This window comes from Phoca vitulina, unplaced genomic scaffold, assembly GCF_004348235.1.
Source record: "Phoca vitulina isolate PV1807 unplaced genomic scaffold, GSC_HSeal_1.0 scaffold53, whole genome shotgun sequence".
In the NCBI taxonomy this organism is placed as follows: Eukaryota; Metazoa; Chordata; class Mammalia; order Carnivora; family Phocidae; genus Phoca; species Phoca vitulina.
Window position 1 is genome coordinate 13,059,156 of NW_022589756.1, and position 19,491 is coordinate 13,078,646.

The 19,491-nt window shown below is 37.5% G+C and overlaps 1 pseudogene; it reads right to left on the minus strand.

Annotated features, from left to right (window-relative positions):
• Nucleotides 1–675: 675 nt before the first annotated feature.
• LOC116622574 overlaps nucleotides 676–19,491 on the minus strand; it is a 114,300-nt pseudogene continuing 95,484 nt past the window's right edge.

Below are 19,491 nucleotides of genomic sequence, written 5' to 3' on the forward strand. Positions count from 1 at the left end.
AAGCTATTAAGTAGTGGAGCCTGATATTAAATCCCTAGATGTGTTGCCTCAAAGCTCACGAATCTGTTTTTGTCAAGGTCATCATTAATTAACCCTCATTTGCCATTATCTGCCTTTCTCTACCAACCGGTAGTATTTGGCAAAATTGTTCACCCCTTCCTTCTCCTTCTTCCCCAAAGTCATTTCCCTTTATTAAATGCTGATTTTTACAGACCAGAAATACAAAATAAAGTAGAAATAGCCCCCAGTTAGAAGCTACAGGACTGATATCACGTGACTCCTGCTGCAGCACCTTGAACATATTCTTAAGGTTGGGGAATTAGGAGGATTTTGAACCTGCATTAACCTGCCTCCCCCGCCAATCTCTCCCCGAGTTATAAAGAGTCATCGATGTGAAGTGCAGATAAGACACCTCTCTTGCTGCCCCAGTGAAGGGCATATCATCAGAAGAACTTGTTTGGATGGCACATAATCCAAGGATGACATTTCACATGAGGAGAAACTGGTACCAAAACGTGGATGGGGAGACTAAGGTGTGACAGGACAAGAGCGAGGACGGAACATTTTCCTCTCTCTGCTTACAGGATCCTGTCAGGAAGTCCTCCTAGCTGTGGAAGTACTGGCTAGTTTCTCTTCTTTAGAGTCCTTATCCTGCTTTCTCTTCTTCTTCTTCTTCTTCTTTTTTTTTCTCTTGTTCTTTCCTAAAAAGTTGTCATCACAGGACACAGGCTATTTCCTTAAAGCCCTCACTTAGGTGCCTTGGGAATGACTTGGATAATGAGCCCCTTGAAGGCATTGATTTTTTTCCCATCTTTTTCTTTGACTTGTCTCTCTTAGAAGATTCACCATGGACTCCTTTATATTCTTTCATGGCTTTTTCATATTCCTTCCTGGTATCCTCAGCCTTGCAATGTCATTCCTCTTTCTTCTCTCTGGACATTCCCTTCCAGGTCTTGTTTGCCTTCTTGGAAAGATCCATAATACTGATGCTAAGGTGCTCTGACATGGTCTTTTCTCAGCCAGCATTGAGCCATGGCATCTGTGCATAAATATGCCCCTTCAGGGCATAGAGGTCTTTGCCCTTCTCCATCTCCACAGGCTTCTTGCAACCCTTATGAACCTTGATCTTTTTGAGGTATTTCCTCTTCTTTTCATTCCAGTCATTGTCATCCTCATTACTGGAGGAACTGGCAGAGGCATTGCTATCAGACATCTCTGCCATTTCTTCCTCCTCTTCACTTGAGTTGAATGCCTTATTGGTTCCTTCTCCTGAGTCACCTCTGTTGTTGATGGCATTCTCTAAGTAGGCATCCTTTATCAGCTCCAAGTGGGCATCACGCTCATCTTTGTCACAGTTAGAGACCTATATATTGTAGCTTTGATTTAGCCTCTCTTTCAATATTTCACTTTTGATGTTGAACATTTTGCATTAACAAAATCAGTTTCCCAGACATCTGCCTCTTGATGCTTCTGACGGTGTACTGAGTGCCCTGCTTGGTCTCAATATCCAAGTTAAAGGAGCAAGAGGTGAGGTCACAGGTCCAGTTGACAAAGGAGATCTTGTGAGAGCAGATGTGCATAGGTGGCTTGTAAGCCTGGATACAACCTCACTCCAGCAGATACAGTAGTCTTGATCTTGCCTTATAGGAGCAGGTGATGCACCAGGCCCCTGAGTGCCTTTGGAAGTTGCCTGGAACTGTAAACTTGTGGTTCATTAATGTTTTCATGACCCAATTAACCATCTCTTGGAGGGATGTTGGCACATTCTTGGTGATCTGTCTGTCAAAGTGCTTCTCCATCTCTTCCTCATTCATCATGGGAGTCAAGAAAATGTCCTTGAGGAGCCTGGGTGGCCAAGACTGTTAAGCATTGGACTCTTGATTTCAGCTCAGGTTATGATCTCAGGGTTGTGAGATCAAACCCCACATCAGGCTCTGCGCTCAGTGGGGAGCCTGTTTAAGGATTCTCTCTCTCCCTCTCTCTCTGCCTCTCCCCCAACTTGCACTCTCGAGGCTCTCTTTCTCTCTAAAAATAAATTAATAAATCTTAAAAAAAAAAAAAGAAAGAGAACATCCTTGTTCTTGGAGAAAAGGAGGACCAGGAAGTGGCAATAGGTTTGGTCCTGCCTGTTGGGCAGATCCAAGCTGATCACAAAGAACATCTGGTGCTGATCCTTGTAGGGCAGCAAAAAGAGATTAAGTATCTTGGTATAGGGTATCTTACAGTCAAAGAGGTCTTGCTGTGCAGGTGCAGAAAGTTGAGGTACATCCAAATGTTCTCAAAACCATAAGAAGTCAGACATTGCAGCTTCTGGAAAATGCATCTCCAGGCCTCCAGGATTTTGGACATCTTAACAGGTACTGGGCAAATCCTCAACCAGGTCCACATCATCGTCTAGAGTGACACATAGAAGTGCACCTCCATGAGAGAGACTTTGGAATCAACATTCTGGTGGAATTTGGTGTCACCTCATTCTTGCCTGTGGTGCCCTGGGACATGTTGCTGAGGGGTATTTAAAAAAGCAGCTGGTTACCAATGTCAAAGGAAAACAGCAGTCCACCAAACTTCACTGTCCCTCAGTTTTAGCCCTTCATACGTAGGACCTTCTCTATTAGCTCAAAGCAATAGTGAGTTTTAAAGGAATCAGAGTTTCTTAAATCTGGATTCTCATAAGCCATCATACTTGCAGACATGGCTGTTCTTTGTGAGAAATTTAAGTCTATGATCCAGAACTACACTGCATTAGATGACTTCCATTAGCACTCCAGCCTGGATGTTGTCCATTTTGCCTGTCTTGCTATTCTTAAAGATTGCACCCGGGTGGCTCAACCTCAGCCAATTATCATTCATGGGGCCTTTCACCTTCTGATAGATACTTTGAACTCCAGAGTTTCCGCTGTGAGAATAAAGATTTGTTTTAATTGTTCCCCACTGTTTTCTCAATACAGCATAGAGCCCATTTTGCACTTAGTAAATATTTGTGTAATAAATGAAAGAATTAAGGAATGTAGGCCTTTCATAGTACAGCTTGGTATGGACCATGTATAGGTTTATGTCACAGCTGTGTCTGTATAAACATCAACAATACCTCACTAATGATAAATATTGTTTCTATAAATGACACCAATGTTTACCCTATCACTCACATAAAAAATACTAGGGGCTTCCTGTTTCTGGTTCCACACATAAAGAGCTTGGAAGTTGCCACTTAATCTTAATAACAAGTAGGATGGTGAACAGACAGAAAAATCAACAACTCTTCTAGGATCTAAAGGAGAAATGAGAACATAAGGGAAACCAAGGCCCTCAAGTTTGGAGAGACAGGTGACTATTCATAGTCTCAGCCTACTGGAGCAGAGACCTCATGTGTGGAAATTGTCATGTGAACCACGTATTATTGGAGTCTAACTGCCTTAGAGGAAGGAAAAACCAAACTCAATCACTTTAACCTTTCATGTGGATGAAGGGAAATCTCCAACCCACTGTAGATGTCCTTTACCACCAAAGGAGGGAGGAAAAAACTAAGAAACACTTGTGAACTTCATAGTCCAGAGGCATATAGGCTTATTAAAGGACTGAGACCTAATCATATGACTATAGAACACTTTCTCTTCCCCACATCTCACCACCACATTAGTAAAGACGTATTTGCAGCAGTTCCTTTTACCCAAGTACATAGTGTGTGACTATTAGGAAAAAATTACATGGCATACTAAAAGGAACCCCTCCCCCCCCGCAATATGAAAAGATGGAACAAACGTCAGAACCAGACATGGCAGGGATGTTGGATTTATCATACCAGGAATTTAAAACAACAATGATTCATATGCTGAGGGCTCTAATGGATGAAGTAGACAGCATACAAGAACAAATGGCAATTGTAATTAGAGAGATGAAAATCCTAAAAAGAACCAAAGAGAAATGCTAGAGATAAAAAAAAAAACAAAAACAAAAAACAAAAAAAAAACCCTACTGTAACAGAAATGAATAATGCTTTTAATAGACTTATTAGTAGACAGGAAAAGACAGGAAAGAATCTCTCAGCTTGAGGATATGTCCATAGAAACCTCCCAAACTGAAAAGGAATGAGACAAAGACTGGAGGGAAGAGAACAGAATATCAAAGACTGAGGGACAACTATAAAAGGTGTGACATATGTGTAATGGGGATTCCAAAAGGAGAAGAAAAATAGAAAGGAACAAATAAATATTTGAAACAGTAATGACTGAGAATTTCCCCAAGTTAATGTTAGACAGCAAACCATAGATCCAGAAATTCAGAGAACATCACGCAGGATAGATGTCAAAAAAAAACCTACACCAGGCATATAGTTTTTTAAACTATAGAAAATTAAAGATAAAGAAAAAAATTCTGGAAGAAGGCAAAGACACACTCTACCTAGAGAAGAACAAAGATGAGAATTATATCTGCCTTCTTAAAAACCATTCAAGTGAGAAGAGAGTGGAGTGAAATATTTAGTGTCAAGAGAAAAAAACCACCAACTAGAATTTTGTACCCTGAAACATTATTCTTCAAAAGGAAGGGAGAACTAAAGCCTTTCTCACACAAACAAAAATTGAGGGAATTTGTTGCCAGTAGAGTTGCATTGCAAGAAATGTTAAAAGAAGTTCTTTACAGAGGAGGGAAATAATATAGGTCAGAAACTCAGATCTACATAAAGAAGGGAAGAGCGCTGAAGAAGAAATAGTAAAGATAAAGTTTAAAACTTTTAATTTTCATATTCTTAATTGATGTAACAGATAACAGTTTGTTCAAAATAATAATAGTAACTGCATTTTTAACAGTTTAATTGAGAAACAATCTGACAAACATCATTGTATATGTTTGAGGTATACAGCATGATGGTTTGATTTATATATATTGTGAAATGGTTAACACAATAGGTTTAGTTAATATCCATCATTTCATATAGATACAATAAAAAGAAAAGAAATTCTCCTTGTGATGAGAACCCTTAGAATCTACTGTATTAACAACTCTTCTATATATCATACAGCTCTATTAGTCATTATGTTGTACATTACATCCCTAGTACTTATTTGTCTCATCACTGGAAGTTTGTATATTTCCACTGCATTCCTCCAGATTCTCCACCCTCCACCCCCTGCTTCTGGTAACCACAAATCTGATGTCTTTTTTATGACTTTGGTGTTTTTTGCTTTGTTGTATTTTGTTTTGTTTTTAGATTCCACATGTAAGTGAGATCATACAGTGTTTGTCTTTCCTTGACCTATTTCATTTAGCATAATGCCTTTAAGCCTATCCATGTTGTTGCAGATGGTAGGATTTTTCTCATTTTTTATGGCTGAATAATATCCCATTGTGTGTATGTGTGTGTGTATATATATATATATATTCAGAGAACATCATATATATATATACACACACAAGTTCTTTGTCCATTGATGGACACTTAAGTTAGTACCATGTCTTGGCTATTGTAAATAATGCTGCTATGAACATGGGGGTTCAGACATCTTTTCAAATTTGTGTTTTGGTTTCCTTTACATCCCTAGAAGTGGAATTGCTGGGTCATATGGTAGATCTATTTTTAATTTTTTGAGTATCCTCCATACTGTTTTTCCAACATGGCTGTGTCAATTTACAATCCCACCAACAAATGCAAAAGGGGTTTCCTTTTCTCCACAACCACACCAGCATTTGTTCTCTCTTGTCTTTTGGATGATGGCCATTCTAACAGGCAGGTGGTGATATCTCCTTGTGGTTTTAATTTGCATTTCCATAATGACTAGTGCTGATGAATATCTTTTCATGTACCTGTTGACTATTCACATATCTTCTTTGGAAAAATATCTATTCAGGTCCTTTGCTCTTTTTGAATTGGATTATTACTGTTGTTATTGTTATCAAATTTGCTATATAGTTGTATGAGTTCTTTGTATTTTTTGGGTATTAACCCCTTATCAGATATATGATTTGCAAATATGTTTTTCCCATTCCATTTGTTGTCTTTTCACTCTGTTGTTGTTGGTTTCTTTTGTTGTGCAGAAGCTTTTTAGTTTGATGTGATCCCACTTGTTTACTTTGATTTTGGTGCTTGTGCTTTATGTGTGATTTCCAAAAAATTATTACCAAGATCCAGGTCAAGGAGACTTTTTTTCTTGGTTTCTTCTAGGAGTTTTATGGTTTCAGGTCTTACATTTAAGCCTTTAATAATCTAATTGAGCTAATTTTCGTAAGTGGTGTAAGATAAGGATCAACTTTCATCCTTTTACATGTGACTATCCAATTTTCCCAATACCATTTATTAAAGACACTGTTTTTTCTCCATTGAATATTCTTGGCTCTTTTATCAAATGTTAGTTAAAGTGTAAATGCTTGGATTTGTTTCTGGGCTTTTGATTCTGTCCTATTCATCTATTTGTCTGTTTTTATGCCAGTACCATACTGTTTTAATTACTATAGTTTTATAGTATAGCTTGAAATCAGGAGGTGTGATGCCTCCTTCATTGTTCTCCTTCAGGACTTCTTTTGTTATTCAGGGTTTTCTGTGGTTCCACATAAATTTTAGGAGTATTTTTTTTTATTTCTGTAAGAAATACCATTGGAGTCTTGATAGGGATTACATTGAATCTATAGACATTTTAGCAATATTCAATATTACTTTTTCCAATGTATGAGCATGGGATATCTTTCCATTTATTTGTGTCTCCTTCAGTTTCTTTCATCAATATTTATTAAATATTTTTCTATGTCTATTGAGATGATCATATGATTCTTTTCTTTCAGAAACAATGTATTTGATTATATGTGCTTATGTATATGCCATATATATGTATATATATTTATATATATGCTTCCATATGCTCTAATAAGGTAAATTAATGACAATAATGATTCAAGGTGTGGGAGAGAGGAATTAGAATTATTTTGTTTTTAAAAGGTGCTCACACTGTCCATGAAGTGGTATAGTGTTATTAGAAAGTACACCTAGATTCATAATAAATATATATTGGAAACTCTGGAACAACCACTAAAAAAAGTTTTAAAAAATAGTATAACTGATACACTAAGAAAGGAGAAAAAATGGAATTATGTAAAATGTTCAATTAAAAGGCAGAAAAAGAGTGGAAGACAAAAAGTAACAAAGAACAAAGACAACAAATAGAAAACAGTAATAAATATGATAAATATTAATCCAACTATATCAGTAGTCACCTTAAATATCAATGGTTTAAATTGAACAATTAAGACAGAGACTGTCAGAGTGGATCAAAAAACAAGATCCAAATATATGTTTGGATATATAGAAGCCCACATATAAAGACACAAAGACTAAAAGTAAGTGAATAAAGAAACATATACCATGATTACTCTAATTTTTAAAAAAACAGTAGCTCTATTAATTGCACACAAAGAAAAAATTCAAAGCAGGGAAAATTATTGGCAATAAAGAAGGGCATTACAAAATGATAAGGGGATCAATTCTCCAAGAGGACATAATGACTCTTAACATGTTATGTGCCTACTCACGGAGCATCAGACTATATGAGGAAGAACTGCAAGGAGAAATAGATGAGTCCACATCAGAGTTGAAGACTTTAATACCCCTCTATCAGAAATGGGCAGATACAGTAGGAAGAAAATCTATAAGGACAGAGTTGAACTCAACAAAACCATCAATCAACTGGCTATAGTGGACATCTACAGACTACTTCATCAAACCACAGAACAGACATTCCTCTTAAGCTCACATGAAGCATTCAACCAAGACAAACCACATTCTGGAAGATAAATACACTTTAGCAAATCTGAAAAAAAAATTGGAATCATACAATGTCTGCTCTCAGACCACAATGGAATTAAGTTAGTAGTCAGTAACAGAGAGGTAAGTGGAAAATCTCAAAATACATGGAGATTAAACAGCACACTTCCAGATAAATCAAGAATCAAAGAAGAAATCTCAAGAGAGATTTAAAAATATTTTGCACTAAATAAAAATGGAAACACAGCAAAGTTTGTGGGATGTAACAAAAACAGTCCATAGAGGGAAATTTATAACATTAAATGAATATATTAGAAAAGAAGAAAGATCTAAAATCAGTAACCTAAGTCTCCACCTTAGGAAATTAAAAAAAAATAAAAATAAAAATAAGAAGAAGAGCAAATTAATCCAGAGTAAGCAGAAGAATAGAAACAATAAACAGAAACTGAAAATAGGAAATCAATCAACAAAACCAAACACTTGTTCTTTGAAAAGATACATAAAATTGATAAGCCTTTAGCGGGGCTAAGAAAAGAAAGACAATATAAACTACTAATGTGAGAAATAGAAGGAGGGACATCTCCACAGATCCCTTGGACATTAAATGGATAATCAAGGAATAGTATGAATTAACCCTATGCCCATAAACTGATAATCTAGATGAAATGCGCTAATTCCTTGAGACACATACAATGCCAAAATTCACACAAGAAAAAACAGAAAAACTGAATAGGCCTATATTTATTAAGGAATTTGAGTGGATAACGAATAACCTCCCCAAACAGAAAGCTAGGGGCCTGATGGATTCACTTTTGATCTACCTAACATTTAAGGAAGAAAATATACCAGTTATTTACAATCTCTTTCAGAGGACAAAAGCAGAGAGAATACTTCCTAACTCATCCTGTGATGCTAGCATCACTCTACTACCAAAAGCAGACAAAGACATTATGAAAAAAGAAAATTACAGATTAACTTCTCTTTGAGCATGGATGTAAAAATCCTCAACAAAATATTAGCAAATAGAATCCAACAATGTATTAAAAAAGAATTATACACCATAACCAAGTGAGATTTATCCCAGGTATACAAAGCTGGTTCAACATTCAAGCATAATTAATGTAATCCATCGCATTAACAGGCCAAAAAAGAAAGATCACACGATCATATCAATAGGTGCAGAAAAAGCGTTTGACAAAATCCAACACCCGTTCTTGACAAATACTCTTAATAAGCTAGGAATACACGAGAATTTCCTCAACTTGATAAGGAACAGCTACAACACATAACCCCGCCCCCAAAACAAACAAACAAAAAACCCTATAGCTAACATACTTAATGATGAGAAACTTGAAATTTTCCCACTAATATCAAGAACAAGGCAAGGATATCTCCTCTCACTCCTTCTTTTCAACTATCATATTGGAAGTTCTAGCTAATGCAATAAAACAAGAAAGGAAAATAAAAGGTATACGGATTGGGAAAACATAAATAAAACTACCTTTGCAGATGACATAATCATCTACACTGGATATCTGGCTTTCCCAGGTTCAAGTCCAATCATGTTCTCCTTTCATTGCGCCCTATTATTTTTTCTTCCTTCTCTTTTTTTTTAATTGAAATATAATTAACATATAGTGTTATATTAGTTTCAGATCTACAGTATGATAATTCAACAATTCTATACATTACTCAGTGCTCCTCAGGATAAGTGTGCTCTTAATCTCCTTTATCTATTTCACTCGTCCTCCTACCCACCTCCTCTTTGACAACTGCCAGGTTGTTCTCTGTATTTAAGAGTCTGGGTTTTGGGGCGCCTGGGTGGCTCGGTCATTTGGGCGTCTGCCTTCGGCTCGGGTCATGGTCCCAGGCTTCTGGGATCGGGCCCCGCGTTGGGCTTCCTGCTCGGCGGGAGGCCTGCTTCTCCCTCTCCCACTCGCCCTGCTTATGTTCTCTCTCTCACTGTGTCTCTCTGTCAAATAAATGAATAAAATCTTTACAAAAAAAAAAAGAGTCTGGTTTTTTTTGTTTTTTGTTTGTCTCCTTTTCAGTTTATTCATTTGTTTTGTTTCTGAAATTCCACATATGAGTGAAATCATGCGGTATTTTTGTTTCTCTGGAGAGGATGTGGAGAAAAAGGAACACTTGTGCACTGTTGGTGGGAATGCAAATCAGTGCAGCCACCATGGAAAACAATATGAAGTTTCCTCAAAAACTTGTGAAAATAGAATTACTATATGATCCAATAATTCCACCACTGGGTATTTATCCAAAGAAAATGAAAACTCTGATTTGAAAAGATATATGCACCCCTATGTTTATTATAGCATTATTTATAATAGCCAAGATATTGGAAGCAACCCAAGTGTCCATTTGTTGTTCCTTATTATCTTCAGATGAAGATATAACAGACTCTTTAAGACTTTGTCCAGTATCTTTTCTAGTGTTATTTTTCCCATCACATATTCTAGCACCCCACACTTCACCTGGTACAAACTTCTTTCAGAACCCCAAACATACAGTGGTATATCTCACCTTCAAGCATGCTTTATCTTGTGCCTCAGGATACTCTTACTTTGGTTCTTCACTTGGATACCACCTATTTATCCCTCAAAACTTAACTCAGGCATCCCCTTCAAGACATGTCTTTGAAGGTCAGCCTTGATCGGGAGATCCTCATAGGTGTTCCCCTAACCACCACTGGACTCTGTCTACTTAGTCCTCACCCCTCAGGTCTGAACACTATAGACTTTTTTAAACACTCCTGTCTCTATTCAATCTCTTATCCAACATCTTCCTGCCATTTTTTTCCCAGTAAAGCTCTTCTTTCCCACTGCCATTAATTCAGATTATATTCGTTTACCTCATAGGTTATTTACCTCTGACCGTTCTTGCTCTGAGAGTTGAAATCCTTCAGCACTTTTTGTGTGTACCTCAAATTTTATCATAAACAAATGTATAACATGGATTCTAACTCCAACTGAATCATTAATCTCTTGGGAGAAGAGGATGCATTTTAGATGTCTATACCTTTCTATAGGAGAGAATTCTGAATTAAGAACCTAGTAGGTGCTTAGCAACTATTTAGTGATTGATTTCATGCTATTTGTTTGGAACTCCTTATTGGCATTTTCATGGAACTATTTTTTTTTTTTTAAAGATTTTATTTATTTATTTATTTGAGAGAAAGAGAGAGAGACAGAGAAACAGCATGAGAGGGGAGAGGGTCAGAGGGAGAAGCAGGCTCCCCGCTGAGCCGGGAGCCCGATGTGGGACTCGATCCCAGGACTCCGGGATCATGACCTGAGCCGAAGGCAGTTGCTTAACCAACTGAGCCACCCAGGCGCCCTTCATGGAACTATTCTTAGATACAAATACTATTGGAGGCTCACACATTAAGGTATTCAATCTTATTTGAGCAGAACATTGTGGATTTCTACATTTTGGTTTAAGATAAGGTATAGTGTTGATTTCCATGGATCTGTATGTATGTTTGATTAGAATCTTAGTATGTTAAGAGCTTAAGATGTAAGGCTGCAGAACCAAAAGGTTAAGCACTTGAGCACTAATTAACCTAGTTTGGAATGATCCCTGGGTCTCATTCCAGCTGAATAACCTCAGGCAAGTCACTGAATTTCAGTCTCAGTTTTCTCATCTGTAAAGCAGAGATAATGAGCTACTATTCCATAGACCATTGGGAGAATTAAAAAACATGGAATGTCTGTCAACTTGTAAGGAAAGAATTGTCAGCAGTGAATTGTATATCCAAGGAAACTATCCTTTAGAAATGAAGAGGAAATCCAGACATTCTCTTATGAATGGAAACTAAAAGAATTTGTCACTAGCAGACCTACCCTTTAAGAACAGCTAAAGGAAGTTCTTCAAATGAAAAGGAAATGACAAATGAAGGAATCATGGAGCATCAGGCAGGACAGAACAATGTTAAGAGCAGAAATATGGGCAAATATAATATAATCTTTCTCCTCATGTGTTTTACAAGTATATAATGCCCCTCTTTTATCCATTATAATGTTTTAGATTTTAATTTAATTTTAATTTGATTATGTTTTTAATTTAGTTGTATTAATAGCAAAAAAAAAAAAAAAAGACAGGGCTCTAAAATATTTAGTATAATGCCTGACACAGAGCATAAGTGCTTGATTTATACTAATTTTTGTTATAAAAAGGATTTAAAGAATAGAGCACCAGGGTGGCTCAGTTGGTTAAGCCCTAACTCTTGATTTTGGCTCAGGTCATGATGTCAGGTTCGTGAGATCGAGTCCCCCACCCCTCCTCAGTCAGACTCTGTGCTCAGTGGGGAATCTGCTTGAGATGTTCTCTCTCAAATAAATAAATAAATCTTTTAAAAAAAAGGATTTAAAGATCAGGTCTAAACTTCTCATTTTATCTCTAAGGAAAATGAAATCTAGAGAGGGCAAATGACTTGCTCAAGACCAGTAGTTAATGAAAGAAATGGCCTAGATAAAAATCCAGGTCTCCTGAGTACTCAGTGTTGTCCTTCTAATTCCCATATTACTTTGCAGTCAGCTGAGGCCTCCCTGAAGGCCTTGTAAAGATTCTGCTTCATCTTACTGTAGGTATATAGTGCTCTTGGGAGCACTGGATTTGTAAAATTTTGAAATTAAAATAATAAAAACATGGAATTGTTGAATCACTGTACTGTTCATCTGAAAATTAAAATGACGCTGTGTGTTAACTAACTGTAATTAAAATAAAATCTTTAAAAATTGTTTTTAAAAAAGGAATAAAAACAAAAATATTCATTTCATCATATCCAGTTCGTTTGTTTTTCAAAATGACCTATCAAATTGTTCTTTACATGGCCAATGATAAAAATTTCATTTGAATTTACACTGACTTGAGTCATATTCATCTTTTCAGAAATGCAAACATTATTTTGAGTTAAGTACAGTGGTATTTTTATCTTATAGTTTATTGTTTGATTTTAGAGGTTTCTTTTTAAAAATTCTATTTTGAATTTAAAACTGCTCATGATTTTCCTCTTCAAAGTAGATTCTACATGCAATTTTAAAGAATGTTTTCTTAAATATGGAAAGAATGACTAATTCCAACTTATGTTTGTGGTTGAATGACAGAAAGCAAAGAAATTCTCCATGGAGTTTACAAGAGGAGGTCAATAATAACCTTTTAACAGAGATTTGAAAATAAAACTGCATTAATTATCAAGAAGGATACTTTTTCCATATTTTTATGAATATTCAGCTGTAACAATAATGATTCGTTTGGCTCATTTGGAATCGTAGATTTTTTGAAAGTGAGGAAAATTCTTTTACAAGGAGAGCAAAACCAACTCTTGTGCATATGTAAGAAATGAATCCCAATTCCTTCTTGTTTCTGTTTCTTTTTTTTCCTCCCCAAAACTGCATAAATGAGGAAGTAGTGCCAAAGACCTATTAGTAATAGTTATTTCCTAATTGCAGTGGGAAGCATCCTGCATGTTTAAATAAATATTGTTAACTCTGACCCCTCGCTTTGCCAGGACTGATAAGGCAATTGTTTGACCTATATGAAGCACATACAGTATACACAGAGTGGAGTGCAGCAGGAAAACAGGAAACAATAAATCAGAAATTAGAGCACTGATTGTTGTAGCTAATTACATCAGGCTTCTGCTTAATTTCTCACTCTGTCATTCTAACCTGATTTTCTTGCCAACAGACTTTGCAAATTGCTGGTGTCACGTACATTCAGCAAATAATAATCCTTAGTTACTGTGACTGACAAATGAATGAGCAGGAGAAGATAGTTTATTATGCAAGGATGAACTGAGACATTCACCAGATACCTGCCTGGTGGATGCTTTTTTAATTCACTTACCTAGATGTGCTGCATGATGCATTTCTCCAGGAGCAGAGATTTTGGCATCAAGACAGCTTAATTGGATTTGTGGTTTGGTTTGATAATATTGAGTAAGAAGAAAAGATGGCACTGTAAAAGGAAGGGAGGGAGGGGATTGGCTTGGACAAAGAAAGAGATAAAGTGGTAACTTAGCTATTTAAGTCAAATCTGAAAGTAATATGTTTAGGGCGAGTGAGATTAGTCAGCACGTTATTGAATGCTAATCTCGTCTACACAAAGATTTGGTGAGCCAACTTGGTATTTTCAACCCATTATGGTTTGATTATTGAAATTCTAAACCACATGTGTTAAAAAAGAATAAAAATGAGATGCTCCTATTCAAAATTAATTGATGACTCCCAGATTCTACTTCTGTGTGTAGATAACGCATGTCAGTTCAGTTTTCCCTGATCCCAGTCCTGGTGTTATTTTAATAGTCTAAAATCAACTTTCCTTTCCTTTATGATTTTATAAAATTTACATGGTTTCCGTACTTTAAATAATTTTGCTATAGTCCCTGAAGATGGAGTAGGGAAGATCTAATTGAAGAGAATTTTCAGTCTTTTGTTATTTAATCAATTTTCCTATTCTGGGTATATTCTCTACCTTTGTTATAGTGTTTACTAATCAGATCATCCAATGCTGAGCAGATCCCCAGCTAGATACAACTTCACCCAGGCTCTCTGCTTCTTTGATGCTTAATAAAAATCATATTATTTTGTTTAACTGAAGGTACCATGTATGCAAGTTATTTAGAATGAAAATTGTTTCTCAGTTTAAAATCAAATTTACTTAATCCTTCTATTTCCCATGGGCTCTGATTTTTACCCCTGTCTTGCTTTAGCATCATTTCAGAGGAAGAGAAGGTGAATTTAACACAGAGATGTGAGGAAATTACACAGAACCTTCCTCAAGTTTCAAAGGATGTGGCAGAGCTGTGGGGTTCTACTTTTGGAACCACTGTTTCACTTGGAAAAGCAAGAGGTCAGAGTTAACTATTTATTTAAATGTGTAGGTGATGTCTTACATTCCAGTGATGAACTTGGAATGCAGGCCAATTAAGCAGCCCAGAAATGGTGGTAGAAGGGCCAAAAAAATAGAGTATAATGTGCCAACATCGTTGCTGGCCCAAAGGTCAGAGGGAGCGGAATATTTCATTCCTTGTGTATGTCTCAAACTAATTCTTGTGTATAAAATGTTTAAACCTCTCCAAATCCCAAGCTGACTTTCCAAGAGTCCTTCTTAATGTAATTTTTTTCATGTCTTCAGACAAATTTTATAATATATATTGAACAACCATTGTAGGTAGAGTGCGCCATTTGCATGTCCACTGCAGGGACGACAGCTTAATTTGGGAGAAATGTATCACAAAGTCATTGCCCTGAAGAGCAGTTGAAGGAGGCAACCTTGAACCTATAAAACCAGAATTAAATAACACAAACCAGAACATAATCTTCTAGATTCCTAAATGCATGGTATTGACAGTTAGGGCTAGGGAATTTAAAGGGACCAAATTTTTCAGAGAAGACTTAATGGAGATAATTTGACATGAACTTGGAAGGATAAGTAGCATTTGGATAGCTAGAGAGGAAGGAGAAGTCATTGTAAGCAGAGAATTGATTAGACAAGGGCAGGGGTGGAACATGGCCAACCGGGAAATAGGGAGATGAGTGATAAGATGGGACAGGCGGGAAATGTGGTTGGATGGAGACAGTGGGCCAGATCCTAAGTGTTACAGGAGGGGTTTAGACTCATTATTACAGGTAAGAGGATTGCACAGGGGTCCCACAGTGAAAATAGATTGGGGAGAGGAAAGGCTGGGACCAGCCCATCGAATTACGAAACTATTAAAATAATCCGGGTTTGATGTGACCAGGGTCTGATCTAGGTGGTGATAGAGAAAAGGAAAACAAATTCAAAAGCTATTCAAAAGCAGAGACTGACAGACATGATGAGATTCCACGTAGGAAGGGGACAGATTTGACACCTGGAAGAATTATCTTGGCTTTGGCAAAAAAAAAAAGAAAAAAGAAAATTTAGAAGAACAAGTGTTTAGAAGGAAAGATGAAAGGGCATCGGTTTCCAAGGAGAGAAGAAGGGACAGTGTTCTTTTCTGGTCTTAGCTGCAATAAATCTTCCAGATGTCTCATTCCTTATCAGTTACAGACATTTGTATTAGCACAGCTCGGTTTGTCCAAAGCACACAGACTTGTCTGAGGACAGTGGGTATGACAACTGTGTGAAATGTGTCAAAACTAGAAAGGTGTGTGCGGGGCAGATGACAACCTGATGAAATATTATCAAATGCTACCCCTCGAATACCAGAGGTAGCATGATATTCAGGGGCAGGGAAGGGCACATACCTTCATAAGAAGCCACCGCAAAGAACTGAGCCCCCCCAAATGGAGATGTGTTTCTCAGTTTCCTTTTGTCCTCATCAACTACAGTCAGCTCTAATCTTAACGGTGCTCCAGGACGCTGGTTCTTGCACCTGCCCTGCTTGGATCTGGTGTCATCTGCCAGTTGACTGGTATGTGACTGGCCTGCCGCCCACTCTACTTTTGCTCTAAGTAGTAGGCTTTGGGTGGGGTCCAGTGTCTGACCTCATCTTACCCTCTAGTGATCGACTTCGCAATTCCTGAGTCATCAGTTTCCATTGGAAGGGACTAAACAGTTCAGAATGTATAAATATAATCTTCTATTTTCTCCCACGTCTTTCACACCCACTATAACATTACCCATAAAAGGCTGATACTCTTGCTTCTCCCTATGCTTTTACTATCTTCCTCCTCACTGCCTGATGGTTGGGGCTAAAAATCAAAGTGGAAGCGTCCTTCAACTTTTTTGCACATATTAACATCTAGGACAATTTTAAACTTTTGTGCAATGGAAGAGGGTATGATTGTGAATTGCGTGTCTTCATTATTTTTTATGAGTACAATAAGGAGCTCAAGCATATGTCTTTATCCAAGATGGTTCTTATTAATCCAGATATTGTTTATAGCTGCAGAGAGATTCTGAAGACTCACAACCACCTTTTTTTTTTTTAAAGACTATTTATTCGAGAGAGACAAAGAGAGAGAGTGAGAGAGAGCACGAGCAGGGTGAGAGGCAGAGGGAACCCGGCTCGGGGCTCGATCCCGGGACTCTGGGATCATAACCGAGCAGAAGGCAAGACGCTTAACGGACTGAGCCACCCAGGGGCCCCATCATAACCACCTTTGACTGTAATATGAGTGATCCTTCTAAATGAAACCGAGATAAAATTTGAAATTGACTTTTGCAGATGAGCCAATTAGAGTTTTAAAGAGTCTGAGGCTTGGTGTGCAGTGTCCAGGGAAGTTAAGTCTTGAGGTAAGTCATTAATCTGGTTTCAGTTTTGCCCTGTTTAAAAGCCATTGTTAACAGAACTTCTATAAAGATCAAGGTACTGGGCCAAACTTTGATTCTAGAATGGAGGTTGGTCAAGGTTGGCCTGAACTGACATTACAGGAAAACTTGTTTTATTCCCCCTTTTCTTATGGACTGCAAAACATTCTCCATGTAATTTTCACCGGTGAATGATTTGCTGTAAGTGGGGTGCACTGTAATAAGTCAAAGTTTTTATTTTATTTATGATTCCCAGAATACTTAACTTTTAAAAGAGCCTCAGAATCTTCCTTTTTTTCCCCCTTAAATTTGTAATATTTTTGCTTTCTTGGACCCCGATGACACCGCAAATGAGAATGTAACGAAAAGCGTATGCTGCTCATTAGTGCAGTTCTAGCGCACCTGTGCTGTACTCTGTCTATAAAAGGCTGGACTTAGTGCCTTAAGAAGCACCGTATAAAAGAGGTTGCTTCAGGCAAGATCTCTCGTGGGAGGAATATTGTTTTCTCTTTAAAAAATATTAGTTCTAGTAGTTTCTTCCTATAAGACCATGAGAAGAGAAGGAAAAAAAGTTAGGAGAAAAGCACAATTCTGCCAAAATCCAGTGAATCCCCCTCATGAAAACACATTATTAACAAGAGTTGTGATCTTTGCCCTTTGCTAATTTTAATCCACAAGCAGAGAAAATTTGATTTGAAGCGTTTGTGCCCAGAGATGTTAAAAGCAAAATTATTAGACGCTGTGGTTCACCGGGGAATCTAAGGGACTCCAGAATCTCCACACCCATCAGCTCCATCTACTACTTCCCTCCTCCTCCATTCACACCCCAAATATATGTGCCATTTATTTTTTTTATTTCTTTTAAAGATTTTATTTATTTATTTGACAGAGAGAGACAGCAAGAGAGGGAACACAAGCAGGGGGTGTGGGAGAGGGAGAAGCAGGCTTCCCGCTGAGCAGGGACCCCAAAGCGGGGCTCGATCCCAGGACCCCGGGATCATGACCTGAGCCGAAGGCAGACGCTTAACGACTGAGCCACCCAGGTGCCCCTATACGTGCCATTTAAATAGGAGCAGTGCACTCGCTATGCACAGAGGCTTAAATAAAATCAAATAAATTAATTTCCAATCAGATTGTTGCCCCCAAATCATTTCTAGTCAAGCGAACTGGACTCAAAATGAAGGTCCTATTGGAATGCATAAAACAATGATCTCTGCAATAGTCCTGCTGGCTCCCCAATTCAATTCTGTTCATTGTCCTCATCTTCCTAACAGAACTCTGGTTTTGTTCGAGGGAGCATGCCCAGCTACAAGATCACCTTCCCAGGTCTTTCCCGCTGCAGATGCCACGCGCACATCACACGGTTCTAGCCAATGATGATCAAATAGAAACTTTGAGTGGGGCTTCTTGGAAAGTTATTTCAAAAGAGTCAACTGACTTTGCTCTCTTTCTTTTTCATGTCTGGATGGAAAACACAATGCTAGAGGTGGAGTGGTCATCTTGTGACTGGAGGGGAGGGGTATGAGAGAAAAACCACGTGCCACAGATGGCTGGAGAGAAGACAGAAGAGGCTCAGGTTCCTAAAGGCATTGAGGAGTCAACACACCATTCCACAACAACATAAAATTCTTTGTGCAGCCAAACCTCCAGGTACCTCAGTGTGTTCACCAACCCCGGAAGCTCCCTGAACTCCTTAGGTTAGGGTTATGGAGACTTCATCACATAGGTATGATGAATTATATCATTGGCCACTGGTCAATACATTGGCCATTCCATCCATTTCCAGCCCCTCTTCCCCAGAGATTAAGGGTGGGGCTAAAAATTTCAACCTTCTAATCACCTGGTTGGTTCCCCTAGCAACCAGCTCCCCATCCCTAGAAGCCTGTAAAAAGTCACCTCATTAACATAAGCTCAGGTGTGGTTGAACAGGGCTTGATACATAACAGAAGACAGTCCTTCAACTTTATCACCCTTGAGCTATTTCAGGAACTGGCAACAAAACCCAAATATTATAATAAAAGATGCTCCAATAGTCCTTCTCAGGAAATTACAAGGGTTTTAGAAGCTCTGACCTGGAGCTGGGAACAAAGACCAAAATATGTATTTCTTATATTACAATATCACACACCCTGTTCCAAAATAGTAAAGATATAATCCTATATTTTCATTTCTAGTGTGTTTATAAAAAGAATTTTATAGTGTAATTTAGTCAAGTTTATCGCTCTTCTGCTTCATGACTTTTTTTTTCTTGTATATTTTAAAGAAATTCTTTGCTACCTCATCATGATGATGTTATCTAATAATTTTCCTCTCAAGATACCATTGCTTTGTTTTTTATATTTAGGCTTTTAGTCCATCTGGAACTTGTTTTCATATAAAGTATGAGGTAAGGATCTAATTTTGTTTTATTTTACCATACAGATAAGAAATTATCAAACATTTTTCCTTTCAGTTGTTTCCAGCCTGTTTTGTAATATTACCATTTTTCTGTAACA